This window comes from Fulmarus glacialis, unplaced genomic scaffold (assembly GCF_000690835.1).
Source record: "Fulmarus glacialis isolate BGI_N327 unplaced genomic scaffold, ASM69083v1 scaffold23062, whole genome shotgun sequence".
Taxonomy (NCBI): Eukaryota; Metazoa; Chordata; class Aves; order Procellariiformes; family Procellariidae; genus Fulmarus; species Fulmarus glacialis.
Window position 1 is genome coordinate 22,207 of NW_009200061.1, and position 9,193 is coordinate 31,399.

The 9,193-nt window shown below is 39.9% G+C and overlaps 1 protein-coding gene across 1 annotated transcript in view; it reads right to left on the reverse strand.

The window, feature by feature from the left end:
• Positions 1 to 8,405, reverse strand: part of PTBP1 (polypyrimidine tract binding protein 1) — a 24,670-nt gene extending 16,265 nt beyond the window's left edge. Inside the window, exon 1 of the mRNA XM_009573466.1 lies at positions 8,119 to 8,405. The gene's annotated coding sequence lies outside the window, so the exon portion shown is untranslated. The remainder of the gene's footprint in view (positions 1 to 8,118) is intronic.
• Positions 8,406 to 9,193: the final 788 nt, after the last annotated feature.

A 9,193-nucleotide genomic window follows, 5' to 3' on the forward strand; every position in this document is an offset into this window, starting at 1 on the left:
TTCTGTTTAGCTAATTCTTTTGCAAGCTGGTATTTTTATGACAAGATTAACAGAAGCAACAGTGTGCTAGCAGTAACACTGCTCTACATAAAACTTTTCATTTGAACTAACAAATCTCCTTCCTGTTTACAGAAAACAAATACCTCTTTCGAAGTTACACTGCCAGATCTTACATAGACCAGGGTAAGGCTGTTTCTGCCACCAAAATCACCAGTCAGCACACATACTACTACCAGGTAAAACACTGCCTGGGAGCGTTTCTATGACAGCAGCCTCCTTTTGTCTGCAACAGTCATGGCTACAAAACGTCTATTGCTCAAGCTGCATTAATTTAATAAAACACCCATGCTCCGTGTAGTCTCGCTATCAGTACTTCTTTAGTTCCCTTTTCTGAATTAGAGAAAGGAAGTCTGCTGCAAGGTAGAATTCTAATATTTCTTATTTCTTCCAAGTTATCTTTTTGACCACCCCCCAAACTCAAGGCCTTTTTTTTTTGCTTTAAAGTTTTAACAAATAAGTTAAGAATTTAATTACTCTAGGCATTCACGGCTTAAAAAGCAACTTGTAAGTCATATGAAAACTATAAATTGTCTCATTTTCACCAGGATTCTACCCGAACTTTACTATAGTTTGGAATGAAGCCAGAGATTGTCACCACTTCTACGACCACGGCTACAAGTACTACAGAAATTCTCAGCTGCCCTATATAATCCTTTATCTACTTGAGATCCAGTCACTTATTTTAAATGGATTACAATAAATCAACTGCATTCTGCCTGTGCAAAAGGCTAAAAACAAATACAAACTGAACAACCTTAAAAATATTAATTTCAAGACAAACAGGTGATACTAATCAGCTTTCAGAAAGCAAGTTACAGGCAGAAAGCAAACAAGGCAATGGCAAGGCAACAGGGCATATGGGAAGGAAGAGGCCAACGACTAGAAAGGACAGCAAGCTACAGGCTAGCCAAGCTTAAGATCTACAAAAAACTATTTCTTCCCCTGGCTCACTGAGGAAATCCTACATAGCAGCAGCATTCTCCGCCTTTGGACATGGAGCACCTTACACTGCTCTAACAATTTTTTAAACAGATGAAGGACAGCAGTATCCCTCCTTCTTGTGAGGAAAAAAAATAGATTTAAGAGGCATGCAGGCCATCAGCTAACATGCATTTACAAAAAGCAAAGCAGGTAACACAGCTGCACCTGGAAAATCCCCCTCTGAAAAGAAACCCAGAAAAATCTGTACTGTTACAAGTCCTTGGTCTGCTTTTCTTAAGTTCAGATAAAAACCCCTCTATCAGCAGTCTTGTAACTCTGCCTGGCCAGACCACGCAAGCATCGCTCTTCTACTTCACCTTCCCTACATTTGTAAAAAGATTTTGGACCTGGTAAAAGACCACCATAATATTTTACACACAAAATGACACACAAATCATTGAGAAACTCATGCAAACCCTTTGCTCTGAAAAAAGAAGCAAAAAAATTTCTTGGAGCACAGAAAGAATTGAGCGTTTCTGAAGTATGCTTCAAGGGCTCTGTATGAGTTCAATCCCAGAGGAATGGAAGAATGTACTTTGATACTTCAGTTCACAGCTCAAATCACTTTGTGAAGAACCTAATAAGAGAAATCCAGTCTGATGACATCATCATTCACACTCATGTTTCATTCCAACATTTTTTGCCGAGAGATTCAAGAGCCAGGAATGGAACTAAATTTAAACTAGCAGGAAGAAGGATGCCAGTTTTCCTTGTCTTCCTCAGAAGACTCACTTCCAGCAAGGCTCCCTTATGCTATCCCCACATGCCCCTCTTCCCTCCCCCCCACCCCTTTAGTCATTTAAAGGTAGAGCAGTGTGAAAAACATTCCAATTTGGGTCACAAACAGAAAGTGTGAGTCAACTTTTTTGTAAAAACATCTCTGAAGAACACCCAATACAACTGCATCCTCCTTCAGTCCTAGAAAGTTGGAAAGTTAAGATCAACACAAAATAACTTCAGGATCCTGAAGACTGCAGCCTGGTGGCTGCTAAGCGAGGGGTGATACTGCTGTCCCACCGGCCTGTAAGCAGCAGCTACAAGCTCAGTGTGTCACTCACCCCTCCGCTGCACCCTGATTAAGACACACAGTTTACCATCCGATCAGAACCAACAGCAAGAGGTGGGGGGAAGAAATCATTTTAGTTCACCAAATTGCTCATTGCAGCCCTATATCATTGATCAAATTAAATCCAACCCAGTAGTCAGCATATTACATTGATATAATGACTCTGTGGTGGAAGCATTAGCCTTTCTGGCAGGCTTAGAGTACATACTTTTTTTTTTTTAAACTATGCTCTGTTCAGCTGGGGCCAGCAAACACCTGCCACCTACCACTTAAGGTTTTTTAAATTGTTATAACCTCACTCTTGTCTGGACAAGATTTAGTCTAATACCTTTACAAAAGAGTCAGCATGGTAAACTTCCCACTAAGATTCACAATAGCATACTGGGTACACACACACATTTTCAGCATCTTTGAAACTAGGTTAGTTGGTCAGAGCATTGCAAAGAATTTAGTGCGTTGCAAAATTATTTTCCTACCATATATATCGCCACAATAGCTGGTACTATTTCTGTAGTATACAGATAGATTTTTGAGATCCTAAAAGACACCAGAAACTTAAGTGTTACATTAAAGCAATTGTTCACACAATCCGACATGAGATTTTGCAATAAGATGCATTACGAGCTCAAGCACACACTGGCTTTAGAGCGAAGCCGGATCCTCAACCCACTCGTCTCATCAGCCCCTCCCTGACTTACTTTCTCAGTCTTTGCTACTATGGAGACACCCTGTGAAACAAACCTGCCCTTTGAGCAAATAAAAGGTGTGGCCATTTTAAATAGCCCAAAATTCCTAAACTCCAAGTACTGCAGTAATGCAGTCATTCTGGCTTTGTAGGGTAGCACACACCCAAGCTTTATGATATACTGTTCCCAAGTTGAAACTTAACTAGTAGTCAACCTTGAGCTTTTTAAATCATTGCAGTGGACCAGACAGGTCCTTGGTAAAGCTTAATACAAACGCTATCAGAAAGAAATACTGCTGGATGAGTCACTTTCGGAAAATGGAACCTATGAAAGAACACTTTGTGCCCAATCCGTAAAATGGCAGATTGAACATGCAGGTTTAGAAGGAACTCCACGCTAATTCAATCTCATCTAAATTGCAGTTGTGTAATAACTACAATCTGCTTTGGCAAACACCAAGCAAACACACTGGGATTACCAAAACATGCTTGCTGAACTAAGCACAGTATTCAACAAGTTTTCATATGAAGCCTGGAAGACAGCTATACCAGAATAACGTAGAATTTGAACTTAAATAATGCCTACTCTTCTTGCTAGTTGAGATGACAACAAATGTGGCACCAGCACATCTACATTTTCTACTTTGACAATACTTGAAACAGATGTCAGTGACTCAGAGACCAGAGTCTATCCCTACACTTGTGGGATTAAAGAGAAAGTTGAATAAATTCATGCACGTTAAATATTTTGCTATTTTTTTAAATCATCAAGATAAAGTTGAATAAATTCATGCACATTAAATATTTTGCTATTTTTTTAAATCATCACAGACTGAGGGCAAAGTAGGCCTGAGGTTAAAATAGACTATTTTCTACAACCATTTTATTAACTGATCATTTTCTAGAAAGTCTCACACAATTTCATTTCCATCTACAACAGGAGTCACAGCTCATTTCCTTTCCAAGTGCAAGTAATTTGAGCTAGCTTCCATATAAAAAATTAGTTTAGATGTGATGGAGAAACTGCTTTAAACAGATCTAATAGCTGATAAGCCTGTGGTAGCAATCTTGCTTAGCATCTGTGCTTCAACCAATAGCTTAAATTCCTGTTAAACTTAATACAGATTTAAACAGTTCTCATAATCCAACCAGCAGGCTTACCAATTACCCTGCAAAGGACAGTTATCTATAAATTGAAGACACAGGTGCATAAAACCTGTGTGCAACACTAACACAGATTAGATCAAGCTATTTACCAAATCCAGCTGACATGATGCTTGCCAAAAGACATCCATGTACCTTGCTACCGACATGTGGCTTACATGTGTGATCATGCCTGTTACAGAGGCCACAAGAGCCAGCTTGTTGCAGCCTCTAACTAAAGCCATAGGAGGGGACTGGAATTTCCTCACAACATTCTTGGCCTGCTGCCCTAAGCCATAATTACCGTTCCCATGGCAAAGATCCTGGCTTGATCACAAATCACTTCTATGCAGTCAGCCTGTATCTCACTCTAGCAAACCCCGTTTTAAAAATTAACTTCTCAAATGCCACAGAAGTGTACTTTTTTTCCCAGAAGCATCATCTTTCAAAAAAAGCTCAACTTAACCAAGAAACTACAAGACTATTCAGCACCTAAACTATTCTGAGACTTCTTCAACCACTGAAATGCAACTTAAATAATGACGTATCATAGTTCATACTCTTTCTAGTAAGTCAGTCCTGCTCAGAGACCATTACAGCCTGAAGAGATAGTGATATCTAGGCAAATTAAAGAAAGGGAAAGGAGATACAGAGAGTGATCTTGACCAAATTACTTAAAGAGGCAACTGCAGGTATCTACCTTAGAGTTCAAATACACTGCCTCCATCTTAAGGCCATACTTCCTTCCTTTTCAGACAGCAATGAAATTATGGGAAGAAATAAGTCTTAAATCATGTGTTTCTAATCTGCAGGACATTCCAGAAGGCTGTGCATCAAGAGCCCCATACCAGAATTGTAATGAGTTTCCTAAACAAATTCACACACTTTAAACCAAAGAGCCTGCGAACTAGGCTAAATGTGAAGCCCAGGAATGGCTACTACAATTACCATCCTGATTAAAACCAAGACCATCAGGCAATACAGTGCTCAAGTAGTAAGCCATGAGAACATCTGGGGACTTCTTAAGTTACAGAACCTAAATACAACAAAGACCTCAGAACAATTAATAGAAGCGGGTGTGAGTACCCTTAATATATAAATTAAGGCTGTGAGAAAATCCTAAAAAAAGGTGCCAGCACCCTGCCTTTTAAAACAATAAAGTAGAGCAAACTGATCCATACTTTCACAAAGTCCTCAATTTCAAAGTTAGACTCAGCAAGCGGGAACACTTACAGCAGGAAGACAACCAAGAGGCCACTGTAAGTTACCTTTGACCATTTGCTCAGTGCTTTAAGTTACAAGTGCTTTTCCTACTTGTCTGAGAATTCTCCAACCTTGGGACATTCCAGTCAATAACAGCACACTGAAAAGGTCTACTGGTGTCTCAGTAACATACTGCCCAAAATATGACAAGAGCTGGCAGCTCTTCAGGACTGTAATCTTCAAATACCTTAACAAACTGGATGGAGTACCGTTCCTACCTTCTTTGTACATATATGGCTAGAATGAGTAAATTTACACCTCAGATTAAAAAGTTTTCCAGCTCAAATTATCATGTCTAATTTAGAAGCTCAGCTAGCGAGCTCTCCTGTGAGCACAGCCTTCAGAACAGACACCAACAAAGTAGTTCTATCTCCACCTGAATGTCATTTCTATGACTATGTTTTATAAAGTTAGTAGATCACAAAACTGTAGATCCACAGCATTATTTTAAGTTATCAAGCAATTACAAAGAACATCTGCTTCTGAAGGGGGAGAATCAGTTAATCCTTGAAGTGATTTCAGTGATGCTCCAGGGATCAAACAAATGCTGATGGACGAACAGAGCTCCATCATTGCAGTGACTTCAGCAAAGACAACACTGAAATGCTTCTGTGGCATTACAGAAACCTTCTGCAATCCCTTCAAACTACTTACGGGCAAACTGAAGGAGGGTAGATTGAAGTGGAAGCAACACACAAAAGCAACAGCAAAATTTCAGAAGAGCTGCAGCCAATGAGGTTTTACACTTACCACAGAGGTAAGTGTTTTTAAGAAGCAATTGATACATGATTTGATTACACAGCTGTTTGAAACAGAGATGCCTGTCCCTCTCTCCATGCAAGAGTCCTGCAGTCAGGGGATCTTAAGTAATACAGAAGAAGCAGAGTATGGTGAAACTGTCTGGACATAGCTGACCTGCACACCGCCACATAGCGGATGCAGGCATAAGAGAAGCCTTCACTTTGTTCCTTGCTGTGTGCAAACAGGATTCTAACTCAACTAAGCAAATCCATGACATGTATAACATGTTACACCATAACATTAAAGAATGTACCTCTATTACATGAACTACACTGGCATATTCAATGTCTTATTTAAACATAATCAGATAACACGGCTACGTCAAAAATAATTTTAAAACTTACCTTTATCAAGATGGTTCAACTTTCCTTTTTGCTTCTGCCACTCTTTAAATTTTGATTCAACTTTCTCAAAGCCTGCCTCATCTGACTTGACAAGAAACCTCATTTTCGATGCATGCTTTTGTCTCACCACTTCCCACCCCACTGTACAACTGGCATAATCCTGGTTACAGTTCTGTCCTGTGCTAGGAGTGAAAGCACTTGGATGGGATTTCTCCCAGTCCTCATTTTAGACATCTGACTGTACTGCACTAGGGACTGAAATCACCCCCACAGATGGGAGTGATGAGGCACACAATACCACATCCTGAAGCTTTTCAAGATTCACTGAGGACTACAATTACAGTTTCAGAAGCTTCCTGGTCAAATTTAGTTATGCAAAACCACTTCTTAAAGCTGCATAAACCTAAAGCTGCAAATTACACATTGTTAAAAAACAACCGAGGGGACTTTTACCTAGATTAATCAGTTTACTAGAAGATGTTGTATCAAACTGCTCTACAGTGGTCAAGGGATGACTTAGTCCACCTTTTATAATGGATTGCCCAGGCTCAAGCCTTTCCTCCTCCTCCGATGGCAAACTGAACTCCCTGCAGCAGATAGCATTCGCAACCAGAACCAGACACTATCATGGCACTACGATTAATTCAAATTTCAGATTCTCATACGAGGAAAAGTTAAAAAAATCTTTTCCCTACCTCCAGGTGTTTAATGCTTCTCAGAAACCCTAAAGCACTAACAAACATGTCTATGCTTAACAGCAGCCACATCTAATGTTGTACTTCCAATACAAAAAACTATTTGCTGTCTAGGAGCAAATACTCTCTAATGCTCCCACTTCACTTACATAGACCTAACAGAGCTCACACTACCTGCACTCAGCTCTGCTTCAAGTTAGTCCTATCACACACTTGCATCACTTCACCAGCCTATTCAAGTTGCCACACGCAACTCTGTTTCTTAGTTAATAATGAAGACGCTAACAACACACAATTCGGGCCATTAAAAAAAGCTGTCAGATGACTACTTTGAGGGCCAATGTTCACACATACTATCTTACAAAAAGAACTCACAGGGCTGAACTTACTGTAATCCTGATCCCAGAGCATTAGCTACAATGTTCGCAAGGTAAAATGAAAAACCTTTAATACATGAAGGAGTGCCAGTCTATGCTGCACATTCCAGTTTAACATTTCACAGGAATGAGCTTTTATCCTGAGAACACAACAGCCTATTACCACGCACAGCAGATAAGGAGGCTCCTGTCAGCACTTTGAGTTTCAGGGCTAAGTCTGCACTTTCAAAACCTGAGACTAGAAGGGTAAAGGTCGTATTTACTGTACTTGCAAGAGAAAAAAATCAACAGCTAAACACTCAATTTTTTGTGGCAGAAGGATTTTTGACATATAACTGAACAGGAATTCACATAAACAAAGGAAATAAAGTTCTCAAAAGAAAAAGGACCAATTTCTCCATTAAGAAGCATCGTCTAGCAAATAACAAGCATGGCTTGACATTTTAATAGGGGAAAGGGCTGTCTCTAAATGCAATAAAGTTCTTTTCTGACAGTTGATAATCAATGTCCAAATGCCAAGAGCTAAATGCTGAGCCATAATAAAAGTTTTAAATGCACATGAAGCTAAATTACCTTCTGGTTAAAACCAATTTACATGGTACCAGAAATAACCCTTTAAAGCCGAAGATCTACATTTGGTGAGGCTAAAACTAGGTCAGATGCTGAGCAGTGTAAAAAGAGAGAAAAAGTGAGAAGTGCCTACCTTTGTACCAACTGTTATATCTTGGACAATGCTGTAGAAAAAAGAAAGAAAAGGATTAAAAAAGTTAGATAGGTTTGCCACAAATATCCAGCATAGTTTACAGTAGTAAGAAAAAAGCAAGTCAAAGTGCACAGTTGTCTTTGCAAGTGAGCCAAGGACAGTTTATACAAAGAAAAATTATTAGATGGTGATGGTGGAGACCCAAGACCCAGCAGTGCTAGAAAACTGCAGCTCTTCCACTTCCTATAGCAGAGCTTGCTCTTTTTGCAAGGGTACCACAGGGGACTAAAACCAAAAACCCACAGTTAACACAGCCAAGCATTCTTCAGGGCAAAGAGATGCGACTAGAACGCCACCTCTGACTAAACCATGAGCAACAGTGTCAAGAGTCAACTCCATCACCAATATTCACTTCTGCAATTCTTAACAACCTTATAGTCAAAGGAGTAACCTCTGCTAGGCTGTGAAGAGGCTATCTCTAGTGAAATTATCAAGTCAATAGTGGAGACTACTAATGCCAGAGCTCCAATGGTACCACAGACAGCCAGCACACACCACACCGAATTTGGGCTGTTCTCTCAGCCAAGCCAAGAGTGTGTGCCAGGCTTAAAGCAGCCCTCCAGCCACACTAACACCACTGGAGCCAGACCAGCGCCAGCTAACAGAGCGCAATTAGAGAAAGCAGCGAAGAGGTCCAGGCAGCTCCCAGATCGGGGTATGCCGGTAAACAAGATTCCTCTATCAATTCTCTTCTAGTTAGGAAAACAAATAGTATTCTTCCCTAACACAGATCGGAAAGAAAAAAGTTATTAAACTCTACCATATAGGCTTAAACCTCCCAAAATGAGACTTCCTGATTAACTAGCATGAAAAATAGCAACTCATGCTAGCTCTTATCAGCAGCGAACATTATATATCACAACATTCACCTACTTAGAGCAACTTCTTTCATTGATGGAATCAGAATGACTTATCTAGGGCTTGGCTTATTGTACCTGGGTAATCTTCCAGAGTATTACAGTACCTACATGTTACTCTTTTTGTGGGAGTGCTCAAGACAGTCTAAGGATCTCAG